Source organism: Pelodiscus sinensis, chromosome 16 (genome assembly GCF_049634645.1).
Source record: "Pelodiscus sinensis isolate JC-2024 chromosome 16, ASM4963464v1, whole genome shotgun sequence".
Taxonomy (NCBI): domain Eukaryota; kingdom Metazoa; phylum Chordata; order Testudines; family Trionychidae; genus Pelodiscus; species Pelodiscus sinensis.
The window spans coordinates 36,526,536-36,542,702 of record NC_134726.1 but is presented as its reverse complement, the minus strand read 5'-3'; the positions used below and the strand labels follow the sequence as shown (position 1 = coordinate 36,542,702).

Below are 16,167 nucleotides of genomic sequence, written 5' to 3'. Positions count from 1 at the left end.
TAAACCCACCTCATTTCCACTGGCATTCACTATGTTAGGCATCCAGGCACCACCAAGCCTTCTTGGTGAAAATCAAAACAAAGACATCGTTAAGCACCTCTGCCATTTCCATTTTTTCGTTATTTCTGCCTCTTCACTGAGCAATGGGCCTACCCTGCTGTTAGTCTTTCTCTGGCTTCTAATACATGGGGGCTGTGTCTAGACTGGCCAGTTTTTCCGGAAAATCAGCCGCTTTTCTGGAAAAACTTGCCAGCTGTCTACACTGGCCGCTTGAATTTCCGCAAAAGCCCTGACTTCCTCCTGTAAGAAATCAGTGCTTTTTGCGGAAATACTATGCTGCTCCCGTTCGGGCAAAAGTCCCTTTTGCGCAAAACTTTTGGGCAAAAGGGCCAGTGTAGGCAGCTGAGATTTGTTTTCCGCAAAAAAAGCCCTGATCGCGAAAATGGCAATTGGGGCTTTTTTGCGGAAAAGCACATCTAGATTGGCCACGGACGATTTTTTCTGAAAATGCTTTTAACGAAAAACTTTTCTGTTAAAAGCATTTCTGGAAAATCGTGCTAGTCTAGACGTAGCTGGGTAGAGTGTTTTCTTGTTACCTTTTATATCTCTAGTTAGATTGAACTTTTTGTGGCTTTGCCTTTCTAAGCTTACCCCTACATACCTCAGTTATTTGCCTATATTCATCCTTTGTAATTTGACCTAGTTGCCACTTTTTCATTTTGACATCATTTAAGATCTCTTGGTTAAATCCAGGTGGTCTCTTGTCATACCTTCTATCTTTCCTATGGAGTGGAATAGTTTGCTCTTGGGCCCTTAATAATGTCCCTCTGAAAAACTGTCAACTGTCTTGAATGGTGTTTCCTCTTAATCTTCCTTCCCATAGACCTTACCTACCACCTCTCTGAGCTTACCAAAATCTGCCCTCCTGAAATCCACTGTCTTTATTTTGCTGTTCTCTTGCTACCATTCCTTAGAATCATGAACTCCATGATTTCATGATCACTTTCACCCAAGCTGCCTTCCGCTTGAAAATTCTCAACCCATTCCTCACGATTTATTAAAATCAAATCTAGAAAAGCTCATACAGCCACTTCCCCGGCAACAGTCCAAGCTTTGCACACAGCTCGAGAAGCAACCGCCTCAAAGAACTACAACCTCTGCTACGAAGCCTCTTTTTCTTCTTGCGGTGACCATCAGTGTTCCCTCTAAGATGCTCGGCAGTACAGCTTCACAGGTGATTAATCAGCCCTACCCAGTCAGTTTGTTCCATGCAGCTCAGAGCCCTGAGTCTCTGACTGGGCAGGACTGATTAATCACTGGGAAGTTGTGAGCTGTGAGTAGCTTAGAGGGAACGTTGGTAGTCACCGCAAGAAGAAAAAGAGGCTACTTACCAGAGGTTGTAGTTCTTTGAGGCAGTTGCCTCTAGAGCTGTGCGGGTAGGGGAAACACCCCTGGAGGGCATACCGTACTTCCATACCAAGTATATCCCATAGTAAGTGCTTGATGCTGGCGTAGATGGACATTGGCTCTGATCCACTCTGGCAATGCCCATGTATTTGCCTCAAGACCATCCAAATGGGCATTCTCATTACCCATCACTCCTCACCATAAAAGAAAAAGGGTTAAGAGGGCCAAACATTCAGCCTGCGTGTGATGTTGCACTGAAGTCAACAATGCTATGCATGTTTACCTCAGCTGGAGATTTGGCCCGTTTACCTTAAAGGACACTACAACGCAATCCAGACTCTAACCCCATTGGAAGATGCCGTTCAGTGCATTGCTTCCCTCTCCTACACAAAACACGTGTTTCTCAGCCTAGAGCAGTAAACATATGTAATTGTTCCATGCTCCTGCACAAGAGTTACACCCTGCCAACCCAGCCTTGCTGACACAATCTCACACCAGACACAAGAGTTGACACTACAATGTTGCTCCAATGCCAGCATAACAACATGATAAATGGAGCCAATCACAGCACAGTTGCCATTAAGACACATCTGGGTTTTCATGGGACTGATTGCCTGGCTGAAACGCCCAGCCAGTTCATCAAAACTGGAAACATTATAAATGATTTAGCATGTCGGCATCACACACTTTATAGGACTCCACTCAAAAAAGAGCAGATGATGCATATTTAAAACTGTTTGAGTGTTGAGACGGATTTGGATTCTTGTCCCGTTAGTCATGCTCCTTAGGATTTACCCTTTTTATGCTAATTAACTAGCTGAGTCTAGAACCAAAAACCCCCAAACAAAACCAAAAACTCAGCCCCAGCATCTAACCCGTAAAAAACAAAGGTTATAATGTTGACTTCATGACTCACGTGTTGAAAAATAATGCCCTCCAATGTACTAAAGTCACTTGATTTACCAGACTTGAAATCAGCTCACGAGAATTTTCCCACACCCTCTAGCTGGCTGAAAAGTAAACCTTTGATTGGTACTGTATTAACTAGCTGAGTCTTGAACCAAAAACCCCCAAACAAAACCAAAAACTCAGCCCCAGCATCTTACCCGTAAAAAAAACAAAGGTTATAATGTTGACTTCATGACTCACGTGTTGAAAAATAATGCCCTCCAATGTACTAAAGTCACTTGATTTACCAGACTTGAAATCAGCTCACGAGAATTTTCCCACACCCTCTAGCTGGCTGAAAAGTAAACCTTTGATTGGTACTGTTACTTTTAAGCACATTTCTCTATTCATGCAGCCATGCTCGATCTTCCTGTGAATTATTTACGTGCTATTTTACAGCATGATTTGCACAGTGGCCAAAGCATGCTTTCGAGAGCCTGGTAGACCGAGGTTGCATCACATCACCACCACAACTCTAAAAATGGGAGTAGCTATAAAAACAATGAGGAGTCCTGTGACACCATAGAGACTAACCAAAATATATAGAATCATGAGCTTTTGTGGGTAAAACCCACTTCCTCAGGTGAATTGGAGTGAAATAACAGAAATCAAGAGAGATATATAACAGCTGAAGAAATACCTGTCAATTGTAGGACTCGTATTAATGAGGCTAATTAGGTGGGCTGGATATGGAAGTATCTAGTGTTGGGGTATGTAAAAATTAATAGATCTGAAATGACTACATGAGTGGTTCGGGGAACAGCCATAGCATTACTCTTTAAACATGTTTTTTTCCGTTTGTTTTGTAGTTTGGGAAGATAGATTAAGGGTCCGGTCAAAACCAGTATTATCCTTTCTGATGTATAAACATGTTCTCTCTCTTTGTTCTTGTAGCTTAGGAAACCAGATAAGTATGGAGTTGCTCTATTTTGCTATGTCTCTTGCTTATCCTCATTGGCTATGCATAACACGTTTAGGGTCAAATTCCTTGTAATCTCTTTAACCTGTTAGTTTGTAGCATAGGAAACTGTTGATTTAATTAGAAATTATGTAAATAGTAATTAGGGGTGGGTATCACTGTATTAATTATTTGCTTATTAATATTTATTTTATGGGAGTTAACATTACTAAATAAGGTTTTAGGAAAAGTAGTGATAGACGTGTGAATTAACATACTAAAATAGATAAAAGGGTGTGATTGGCACCAGGTTGTTGCCATTTGGACGTTGTGTTGAATGTCCGAGTAAACACACGTGGGCGACAAAGCAGTTCTGTTTACCCCATCTGCTCCTGGGTCACCTGTTTCTTCTCTAACATCTAGTGATACTGAATGTATTCTCTTTGAAGTTTCTTTCACACTGCCCTGCCAACATCTCAACTCGCCTGGAGATGGATTATTTTGGGGGTGAGAAGTTCTGTTTTCAAGGCCCATTTAATCCTTAGCTCCTCCTGAAAGTATTAGCAAGGATTCCAGTTAGTGCCAATGATGAAGGTATATTCAGTGACAAGGAGTGTGAGCATGTTAGATGGATTCTAGGGCATCATCAGACGAGAAAAGCTATCAACATGGGCTAGATTTGAACTGTAGACTGAGAGATCATTATTATTACTAAACCAGGCTCTCCTTGTACCTAACAGGTCCAACTGACATGGGGGATCTTATACAGATGCTACAGATCTTACAAAGGAAATACACAGGACAAAGGATGGGAGAAATTGACAATTATCTCCATTTTACATAGGTCAGGTCTACACTAAAGGGGAAGCTCAAATTAAGATATGCACCTCCAGCTATGTTAATTACGTAGCTGAAGTTGATGTACCTTGATTCGAGTTTTCTTGCTGGCCCCACAGTGGGAGGTCAATGGGAGCAAAAGCTCCCATCAGCTTCCCTTACGCCTTGCAGGAGCACCAGTGCAGATGGAGGCGCCCTCTGAGTTCGATTTAGTGGGTCTTTACTAGACCTGCTAAATCAAACTCCGGAAGATCAATCATGGCAGCATCAATCGTCCCTGTAATGAAGACATGTTGTTAGACACAAGATGATTAAGGGCTCACCCAGGTCACCTAGGCAGTTTGTATCAGGGCCTGAAACTAGATCTTCTGAGTACCAATCCAGCATCTTCACCAAAAGACCATCTCAATTAGAATTATAGGAATATCCTATCACTAGCCTCCAGATTTTCCCCATGCAGTATCCTCAAGTGTGCTCATCCAATTTGGCTTTTTTCTTTCGCAGACAAGTTCTCATGTTTTGCATACTCAATCTCCTGTTGGGACTGTTCTTTCTAAAGTCACAGGAGGTCTCCAAAAATGCTGTTTCACCATCAAAACATTCATAAAACATGTATTTTTTGGTCTGAGGCTTTTCAGCTGATGTTCTATTAAAATAATTTAACTGTAGGCATTAAAACAAAAACAAAATCATGTCATTTGTTTGTCTCTGAATTTGGCACAGTTCTGGTAAGTCCATATTTGCACGTTGCAATGTTGGAAAATGCTGGCAGGATACTGAAGGAGTCCTGCCACAGAATTCTAAAGGGGCAAGCCACACTCAGTGAAAGTACATCTTAAAAGTCTGAACTGCTATTTGGTAAACAAAATTACTTCACTTAGCCCAGGCTGGATAATTACGCAGAATTATTTTAAAAAATAAACACTTGATTCTGAATGACCCACACATGCAAATTCCTGGGATGTAACATGAAGTACTCAAAGCAGCAAAAACACACGCAGTTCTCATTCTGATCCAGGAGTAGCTGAGTTTAAAGTTCAATACAAATTAATTAGCTTGTATTCATTAATGTCTTTCTCACGTAGCGACTTTGTAAGGAAACCATGTTCTCGGATTTTATTTGATTTTCCTTGCACTACTGTGGTAATATTAAGAAAATAATTCTCTGGTTTGCCAGTTTGACACAGGATCACTTTACAGCTTTATAAGTAACAACTGGGTGGTCTGTTGCATGTATTTTTCTTTCAGTAGTGATTCACCTCTCTTTATTGCTTGGAAGTCAGAAGCAAAGATATCTGATTTCCACCAGCCCTCAAAAATCAGGGGATTCAAAAATAATATAAGTTTGGCTGGTTTTGGTCTGTGGGTGGAATCATGAACCTGACAAATTTTGTAACATGAGTTATTCATGTTGAATTTTACGGATCACAAATGAGTATTTGATTAATATAAAGCATCAATGGACAAATTCAATAAATGGTTAATATTATTCTCTTCCCAAGGGACACAAATACAAATGAACTGGCCTTAAAAAACAACAACAACCCCCCCTCCCCAATCCAACAATTCCACTTGAAAGTCAATTGAGTGAAGACTGAAACTGTCATTTCTTCTAATTCTATAACCGTTGACTTTGCTTGTGGTCCACTTCTAGAAAGAGGTTATGTTATGTGACAGGTAGGTGTGGCCAAGACCGAGAAAAGCACTATACAGATTTTATTCTAACTATGAGCAGAAATGTCCATTCGTCAGACATGCAAAGAATGGCACTTCAATATGCACCCTCCATAACAATCAATACTCCTTTTACACTTTTTAAAGGCTGATAAATACTATGCACAACTTTTAGTAAAAAACAGCAAATGGCTTCCACTCCTTACCCACTTCTATACTGATGTCCTATGCCATCTTTAGCCTGGATTTTGTATTTGACTTGTACTTACAAAGTGTCCACCTCTGTTTTGCGGGACAATATTGAAATGCACACTTATAACAAACAGATGGTACCAGCTCTCGTGGTGATTTTTTTTTTATTAAAGCACAGTATTAATCATGGTAATTGGGTAGGAGCTTTAAGGTTATAAAACTATAGCATGTCTAATGAGCGAGCTCCTTATAAGAGGAACTGAGGTTTTTAATCTAATAATGTCAGTTTTATGGATTATGACTGGAGTTTTATGAAGTGTGATATGAAATACTGTGGATTCATGGCTCTCACCGGATTAATTTGGAAAAGTAGTTTTCCTGGTTCTAGGCCCAAAAACAATTATTCCTTATATTTCTGTCCCCTGCACTGTTACCAAACCCCTCCGTCCGAAAATGGCTATCTACCCCTATAATTCTTTTACAGGTTACACTTTATTGGGCTGTTGTTTTTTTTTTAACGTCTCAGATTGCTGTAAACATACAGTAAGTACCAGAAGCTAATATTCTTTGTAACAGACGGTATATTTGTCCAGCAAGCACAGCAACAATAGCTTGTCATTAATTAAACGTGGTCTGGGGATGGCTGTGAATTTTGGCTCATGAGGATGCGGTCACTCATTCGTACCAGAGCTTATATATAGATATTTTGTAACTTAGACAGATCGTGAGGTGCAAGTATAATTTTTAAGAGACAGAGCACAAATTATATTTATCAACGGGGGGAAAAAAATCCACATTCTTCTCTTGCCTAATATTAATGACAAATTGCTGCCTGCTTTGCTTCAGCAAAAGGCCTGCAAATGAAGAGACTGTCTCATCTGTGCATTGGCAGGATATAACCTAGCTCTGAGATAGCACTTTTCATCCACAGACCCCCTATGCCGCACAGATCAATGCAATCTGGCTACTGAACCAATCAGGAACCCCTCCCCTTGAAAGATCCTGGGAGGGTTCTTAGGTCTTAGGGATGGTTCCTCAGCTGACTTCAAATGTCACGACGGGGAAGGAAGCAGATTCCTTAGGCACGGCCCCAGCCTCACAAGGCTTTATAGATCAGTGCCAAGCCACAGCACACACAGGAGCCAGGAGGCAGCCAGCGTACTCCTCAGAGAAATGGCTCATTGCACTTCCTGCAGCTATCACAGGCCGACAGCTGCATGTTGTTTCAGCTGAAGCTTCAGAATGGTCATTCTCGAGCGCCTAACTCCCTGGCTTTTCACTATCTCAGTAACTCACTGCCAGATTCCCAAGGTCACCACCAGTGCTGCTTGTAAGTTGAGCACGTGGGCGGCCACCGAGGAGAGATTCAGGTGCCATTCAGCTGATTGGAAGAGGCAGCATGTGTTTCTACTGGTGGTGCACATCTACATATGCCTTGGTGCGCAGAACAAAATTTATTCTGCCCATGGATGAAAAAAAAGCAGAGGAAACATTGGTCATGAGAGAGGTGTTATGCACTGATGAGACAAGGCAGCTGTTGGATCCCAGGCTGCATCTGGGAGTTCCAAGGTATTGCCAAAACATGCCACCTCTTGGAGAAGAGGTAGGTGAATTCTTCTTGCCCTGGGTGAAGAAGAAAGCAGCCCTCCACCTCACCAACCTCAAGGTACTTCCCCATCTTACTAGCATCAGCTGTAGCTTGTCGGCATGGACCTTTGGCCAGCTCATGCTTTGTTGTGTGTTCGGGATATTAGATATGAAAGGAGCCGGTAAACACCAAAGATAAACTAGATCTCTAACTTTATGAGACACAAAAAAGTAAAGGAAAGCAATGCTGAGGTACATAAATCCATTCTAATACATGGGCTAGGTAGCACAGACAATATACCAACACCTACACCTAGGACAATACACAACTTTTAATTTTACAGATATAAGCACACGTGCTTATTTCTATAACTCACATACAGTTCCACCGTTAGCAACTTACAATTGTCAGACGGAAGGTAGTGGCCTCTTTCTTTCCCCATGCATAGAGGTGTCCACAATGCATTTGTCAGTAGGAACAGGTATCAACTTCTTAATTGCAGTGAGTAAGGTAATGGGGACTCCTTACCGCATCCCTTCCACCAATTATGTTTTCTACACCTATATTTATACTCAACTTGGTTGTTCTAATCATGTCTACCAACCGATTACGTATTGTGTAAGGTACCTATTGTGCTCATATTTGGAGTACAGCTTGCCACGCAGGATATTGCTAAAACTATATGCGTACAGGCAGTCCCCGGGTTACGTACAAGATAGGGACTGTAGGTTTGTTCTTAAGTTGAATTTGTATGTAAGTCGGAACTGGTATATATTGTAGGGGAAACTCTAGCCAAACTTTTCTCCAGAGCTCAGTTTTATTCTCCCACACGTCACTTCCCTCAGTCCTTTATTCTCAAGCTGAGGTGTCTGCTGAGAAAAGCCGCTCCGAGTCTCCCTGGTCTGCTGGGGGGGGGGGCTAGCTTCGTGTCTCCCTGGTCTGCTGGGGGGAAGCAGCTAGTACGGGGTTGCCTCACCCCGTTTGTAAGTTGGGATCTGATATAAGTCGGATCCATGTACCCCGGGGACTGGCTGTAGTTAACAATTTCATGGCTGTACTCTGTAATTTTTGCTTATCAGAACAGAAGTACCAGTACAGGGTTGCTTGCCATGTGTTTTTGATGTGGTCTCGCTGTACCAGGCTTAATCCACATTGTTAAGGCGCCCTTCCAAGCCTGCACCAGACTTGAGACAGGCCTGGGTTTTGCTTTCCCTACACTCTTCTACTCCCAAGTCTCTGCGTGCGGCAGGGAAACCAGACACAACGAGCCAGCCGGTGAAGAAGATGGCGGGTGAAACCCTGGCTCCACTGATGTCAATGGGAAAATGTCCATTGCCTTCCTTAGAGGCAGGATGTCACACGGAGAGCTGTGTCCTAATGGTATTACCGCCCAGACTCTGCTCCGATCTCCCTCTGCCCCCCGACTGAGTGTGGGAGGAGCACCTGGAGAAGGGCTCACAGAGGGGGCAGTCTGTGTACAGCCCCTAGAGGAGAGCAGCTGCCCAGTCAGGAAGCTGGGTCATTCTCCAGCATTAGGAAATTCACCCCTAGTGAAACCAGGGCTGTCTTCTTGTCAAACCCAGGCTGGAAGCCAGAGTGAAGCTCTCAAAAGAAACGAGGGAACAAAGTTGTTTTACCAACAGCCACCATAGGTGCAGGACCTAGGGTGTGGCTGATGCTGCGACACCCCCTGGTTTGGAGAGGTTTCTACTGCAGAGAGAGGTGCCAATTTGGTTCAAAGGGCCTGAGCACCCCCATGATATGAATTATTCCACTGCCCCTGACCACCACGGTTCTCACCTTCTCTTCCATGCCTCTTCGTGGGCTGGCCTGCGCAGTTGCTACCCTCTCCCCGTTGACACCCTTTCTGGAGAGCCACTGCTCATGTGTGTCACGGAGCGTGGGGAGCCACCAGCCCTGCACCCCCATCCACAGCCAGCCGTGGCTCTCAGCCAGCAAGTGGCCTCTTTCTTTGTCCACGCATAGAGGCCTGGTGAGACCACATCTGGAGTACTGTGTCAAGTTCTGGGCCCCCTACTAGAAAGGATGTGGACGCATTGGAGAGGGTCCAGTGGAGGGTGACCAAAATGATGAGGGGGCTGGAGCACATGACCTATGAGGAGAGACCAAGGGACCTGGGTTTATTTAGTCTGCAGAAGCGAAGAGCGAGGGGGGATTTGAGAGCAGCCTTCAACTTCCTGCGGGGGGTCCAAAGAGTCTGGAGAGAGGCTGTTCAGTGGTGATGGATGGCAGAACGAGGAGCAATGGTCTCAAGATACAGCGGGGGCGTTCTAGGTTGGATATTAGGAAAAACGATTTCCCTAGCAGGGTGGGGAAGCACTGGGATGGGTTCCCTGGGGAGGGGGTGGAATCTCCATCCCTAGAAGTTTTTAAGTCTCGGCTTGACAAAGCCCTGGCTGGGTTGATTGAGTTGGGATTGGTCCTGCCTTGGGCAGGGGGCTGGACTTGATACCTCCTGAGGTCTCTTCCAACCCTGGGATTCTAAGCAGAACAGAAGGTTTATTGGTTCACAGGGGGCACAGATTTGTTAGCACAGGAACCAGGAGCAGGGAGTACAATCCATTTTAGGGACGGGGGGCCCAGGACCAGGGCTCTGGGCTGCCTCCCAACCTCCCAAATCAGCTAGACACCCTCAGAGTCATACCCAAAACTCCTATCCTCAGCCGTGCACCAGTGCAGTTCCCAGGAAAATTGAGGCAGTGCATGCATGCGCGCGTCCCCCCCGCACACACAGAGTTAGAACAGAGCAGCACAGGATAGTAGGAATCACATACAACATAACAAGCCAACTGAGCAACACAACGTCACACAATGACACCCACAAGAAACGGTCTGAATCAAATGTCCTATAAGTTCAGTCCATTTTATCGGAAGGGGTAAAAAACCTCCCGTGTTCCAACATAGGCTGCTTTAGCCAGAGCCAGAAAACAGTGTCCCTAGCCTCTGGTTGTCAGAGGCTGGAAATGGGTGACAGGGGAGGGATCACTTGATGGTTACCTGTTCTGTTCACTCCCTCTGAGACACCTGGAACTGGCCACTGTTGGTAAACAGGACACTGGGCTAAATGGACCTTTGGTCTGACCCAGTATGGCTGTTCTTGTGTCTTATTGGCTTAGCGGGGGTTATTGCTGTTTTTTCCCTGGTCCACAGCGCCTTATCGCCTTCTCCTTGCATCCCGTTTGAGATTTGTTCATCAGCTTCTTGTGGCAGGGGACATATAATTTATATGCATTGAGAATGGTCTCCACGCTCTTTGTATGCTATCTCAACAAGAGCAGTAAGTGTAGAGGCCTTTGGCCAGGACAAGTTGGGAAGGGGCAGTTCGGGGCAAACTTTGGCCTTCCCCTAATTCCTTCTTTCACTTTTCCTTTTGTTAAACAGTTAACGTTCCTCCTTTGAAATCTCCAGCTCCTCCTCCAAAGAATCCCATCCCACTGCGGCAATCTGAAATTCATAACATCATGAGTCGGCCCTTCCTGCAAAAAGATAGGAAGGACAAGCCTTGAAAGCCAAATTTGATTTTAATGTGCCTCCAGTTACTTGCGGACCATGAAAATATAGCCTCCCACAAAGAAAAACAGACTAAGATTCCCCCATCTGGTTTCAGTTTGAAAAATACTTATATATGTAGTTTTTTCCCAAAAGTTGTTGTAGGCACAGTCAAGAAATTCCCATTAAATGACAACAGCACGGCTATTTAATTTTCCCCTATTATTCATTTAATCTCTTGTTCACTTTTTTGACTTTCTATCTTCATGCGGATTTAATCTCTATTTTGCAGAACTATTTAGTGCACAGTAACACATTGGAAAGTAATTACCTCTCTCTGCTTGTTCTGTTTTGTACCGCAGATAAGTGTGTTTTGTGAACCCCAAAGAAATTCAGAAAGTTATCAGAACTGCCAGGAGAGAGAGAGAGAAAAAAAGGGCTAAATAGGTCACCCAGATAAGGGTTGAAAGAGGGATGCTGGCTTAAATCCAGTTTACGTTCTTGCATGGAATGAGTTTGATGATCTCAGTTTAATCTCCGTCACAAAAGCAACTCACAACACTTTTACACAATATGCTTTTGCTGCCATAGCTCAAAAAATCCTACTCAGCCAGAGAAAGGTTGAGTCCAAAGGTTGACTCCTCTCTGACTTAGAGTTTATATCAGGGGGTTTTCAAACTCTGGATCACGGCTTGTAAGGACAAGTGGCCAGCTGGCTGTGAAACATCTTTTTTACTTGTGCCTCCGGGGGTACAAGTGATCACTGCTCCCATTGGCTGCAGATCTCTGTTCCTAGCCAATGGGAGTAGCGGGAAGCGGTGCAGACTGGGACACAGATGTAGGTAAATAACGTGTCTTGCAGCCAGCTAATGGCTTCCCCTTACCAAGAGTTTGAAAACCCTGTGCTGCTACCACGGTGTACTCAGAAGTATTCTACCAGAAGGAAGTGTCTCTCCTATATTCACAGGGCAAGATAAATGCATCTCAATGACCTTCTCACTAGCAAGGCAAAGAAACAATTTAAAATTCTGTTCTCCTCTGTATGATAACAATAGCATTTGTTTATTTGCTCTCTCCAAAGAACTTAGCAGTTATTTCCTCATTCCCTCTCCACTCCACTTTTGAAAGGATTTGAAGTAGGGCTCCTGGGTTCTCTTGCTAGCTCTCAAGGTCTGTCTACACTGCAACTAAACACCTACAGCCGGCTTGTGCCATCTGACTCAAATTCATGAGATTCAGGCCAACGGGCTGTTTAATTGTTGTGTAGCTCTTCGGGCTCATCTATCTCAATTAACCAGTTTTCCAAAATGGACCCAAGAGCACTCATCAATCTCATATGGGGTATCATGAGATGGAGATACCACAAATAATCAGTCATAATTAAAGTAGAGCTGTGTAGAGGACTCCTTTACATACTGGCTTGTATAGCCAAGAACAAGGAAAACAGTAGTTTCCAAGAGTAAATGCTGAAGAACAACAAAGAGAACTTAACTTAATGTAACTATTCATCCTTTGAAGTAGGATGAGTTCAATGCTAAAGGAGTTAAAGATGGTCTCTCGGCCTTTATTCACAACATGCCACATGAATTTACACGGAATGTTTTTATGTCAGGAAATTGTATACATTTAACTCAATTACCGTGACTTTGGGATCGGTTGCTCGCTTTGGGTCTGAAATACAAGTCGCCTCCTACTACTGCCCTTTGCCTTGCAGAAGGAAGACACGTCTCCAGATTAGTGGCTTTGACTGCTTTGTTACGCAACCACCGCTGGGGGCTGATGGATCCATAGACTCTTTTGCTAAAAGCTAGTGTTCCCAGTTAATGTGTTTCAGGCAAAATAACAGCTGACGGACCAACATAAAATGAACAAATAATGATTCGGAAAGATGCAATTTATCACTGCTCTGCTCTGGACTATCAACAACTTTCTAGCATTGGTGACAAAGTTACGTCCTAAGGAGAAAGCCGTCACAAAGATATTTAATAGCAAACGCTTTCAGCACAACTTCTGAGACCTTTTTATTTATTTAGCTACTGACCATGGGCTGCTTCTTTGGACCAGTAAATCTCAATGGGCATTTCTGTAGCATCTTAAACAGTCTCCTCAGCTATTTCAAAGGAAGGCCCTGTTTCTGACTCCTTCACTTGTACGGAAGAGTAATGCATTCCTGGGAATGGACCTGTTCAGTTTTTGGACAGGAGGTTCCTCTGGGGATATCCCCAGGGGCTGCAGAAAGTGAGAATGGTGACACAGGCTTTGTCTATACCGGCAATTGAGCGACAAAACTTTTGTTGTTCCCGGGTGTTTAGCACCCTCCTCTTCCGAGTGACAAAAGCTTTGCTGCAGCAAATACTAGGTCTTGTCTATACTGGCACATTTTGTCACCAAAAAATGCCTTCTGACAACAAAACAGTGAGAGAGTACACACTGCACTGTGACTTTTGTAAGGAAAAACACCCAGCATTGGCAACAAAAAACTTCCAGCCCTGCAAGACTTTTGTCTTTTCCCCTCCCTTTATTGTCGACAAAGAGCCAATGTGGACTCTGTTTGTTTGTTTTGTCCAGAGAACTGGCTTCCGCCAGAATCCCACGATGCCCGCCCCGATGGCTCTGCTTAGTGTTTTGTGATTTCTGCTGCCCTGCAGGCATGCACCCCCTCCCCCCTTTCAAAGCTCCGCTAAGTATCTGACAGATGAGTGAGCTGCTCTGTTTGGGGGGCAAAGAACAAATCATTGGAATGCTCCTGTCTTCCATGTTAGGAACCCAGTGGAAGCCAGCCTTCTGCTGCCAAGGGAGGGCTGGAGAGACTGGTGTACTGCTCTGACATTTCTCAGCACGGAGAGCTCCCAGAGCTACAAGGGAATCCCAAGAAGCCCAGGGATCAGCTCTGTCTTCCCACCACACTGCCCTGTGGGGTGCTTACCCACAATGCTTTGCTCTAGCTGTTGACCGGTCGCTAGCAATGTGGCCATGACATTTTGACAATGGGAGGAAAAAAGTGGTTTTTGCTTTTGGTGACTTTGGCACGTCGACACCATTTTCATTGCCAAACATTCCCAGTATAGACATAGCTCTAGTGTAAACAGAGCTTTGTCGGCAGGAGTGCTTTCTTGCGGACAAAGCAAATGCTGCTCATTGGAGGTGGAAATATTTCTGTCAGCAAAAGTGCTGACAAAGTATTTGCACTGCCTGACTGCTAGCGACACAGCTGTGTTGCTAAAAAGCCATATAGTATAGATACACCAAGTCGATGAGGGGTAGAGCAGAAAGAGGTGGAAGCATTTCAGACCCAAAGCAAATCACACTTGGTTTGCACCAGCATGAGATCAGAATCAGGCCCTGAGACAGTACTGAAAAAAGTACGTAATTAGGGGGTCCTGTGTGGTCTTTGACATGAGATGTAAGACCAAGGCCCATATTACTCATGGTCATAAAAGATATCATGGAGGGTGGGAGTTAGCCACATTCACCTGTCCAAACTACAATCGAGGTAACTGCATTTGGCACACCTATGCCGTTTCAAATGGATAGGAGACCCTTCCCACTCTCTCTCCCAGGCATCGTACAGCACTGAGGAATGCTGGTGGACAGCTGCTACATCCCACCCCATCGATCAGTGCATTTCAGCGTTGGATGAACAGCTTTGCGTGTATGTAGTCTGCAAAGCACTTTGGGATCCAGCTAGATTAAAAAAAAGCGCCATATAAAAATCAGACAATTCTTGCTATAAACCACTCCTGGCTTTCTCATCGGGCACAATGCAAAGTTTAAGACCTCGTATTACGAGTTACCCAGAGGCTGGGTTCAGCCCACAGTGGGAGCAACTGTTTGTTCTGATTAGCTCATTTAATCAACAAAGTTCAAGAGCATGTTTCATTTTTTCCATCTCGACTAACAATCCAAGCTTTCCGCTACCCAGCTCGGTCCTGACCATTTAAACAAAAAGCTTTTAAAGCCAATGTCGATGTAATGCTTCATTCCGAAAAAGGAACGATCTGGAGAATCATCTCAGTTAAAATCCAGGACAAGTGCTCTGTTTCATTGGCATCTCCCAGTGTGGGAGATGCATCTTGCCGTCGGGGGTGCACCGCCTAGGCGGAATTCCCTATCAGAGAGCTGGTCCGAAAAATTTAGATGAAATGTTTTTCTCGTCAGAATTTTCTGGTCTGTTGAAATAAAAAAATGTTTTGTGGGACCTCACTGATCTTGACAAAACTCTGCTGGAGAGCAGGCAAGATTCCGCCAGAACCCTGCCTGTCAGGTGAGGCTCAAAACCCATGTGGCCTCCTACCACTCATCTGCCCAGCCTTCATCAGCCTCCTTGGAGTGTTGACGGAGAGTTGAGAGCTTGGAAGTCTCCACTCCCTGGATCCAAGTTCATGAGTAGTCCAGGCTCCCAGGGTCCCTGGATCCAGGGAAGCCCACCATGACAAGAACAGTGCAACGTAGATTCCGCGAGCAAAGGCCGAAGAACAGTTTTCCAACCAAGAGAACTTAATGTTACCTCCTCACTTTGATTGAGGATGAGTTCAATGATCCTTCGTTCGGGCTCTCAGGAGAGCTGGGATTTTATTTTGTGTAGAATTTCAACATTTTAGATGTGCCTTCCAAATGGGAATGAAAATCTCAAACCCTTGGTGAAATGGGATGACCCTGTCTCCACCAAGCTCCACCTAAGAGTCTTTCTTTCTGCCCTAGCAGCTGCAATCAAATCAGTCTATAGATTGAAGTAAAACCCTCTGGTTAAGCTTCGACATTTTCACTCATGGTCTCCTGAAATATTGGGAAACAGACAACAGCTCATGCGGACTTCAACTTGCCTGCAATCCAAGACGAGAACACAGATAAAACAGAACTGTAGCTTCTGTCATCTGGGAGGGTGGCTCAGGGCCAACCAGAAGCAAGTGAGAAACAAAGTGAACTGATATTGCCATCTCGTTTCTATTAGATGGAGTTACACAATTGGGTGTAATTGAAAGTCTCGGCTCCCAGTGGGCATTGACCCAAAAGCTCAATTTCCTCTCTCTGCCAGATAAGGCCGAGAAATCCATTTAAGTTGGAGATGGGGACAGGGCTAAGTGACTCATGCTACTGCTGTACTTGCTCTGCC

General features: G+C 44.3%; 1 protein-coding gene across 4 annotated transcripts in view; it reads right to left on the bottom strand.

Moving 5' to 3' along the window:
• Positions 1 to 16,167, bottom strand: part of LMF1 (lipase maturation factor 1) — a 438,974-nt gene that overhangs the window by 61,882 nt on the left and 360,925 nt on the right. The window lies entirely within an intron of this gene.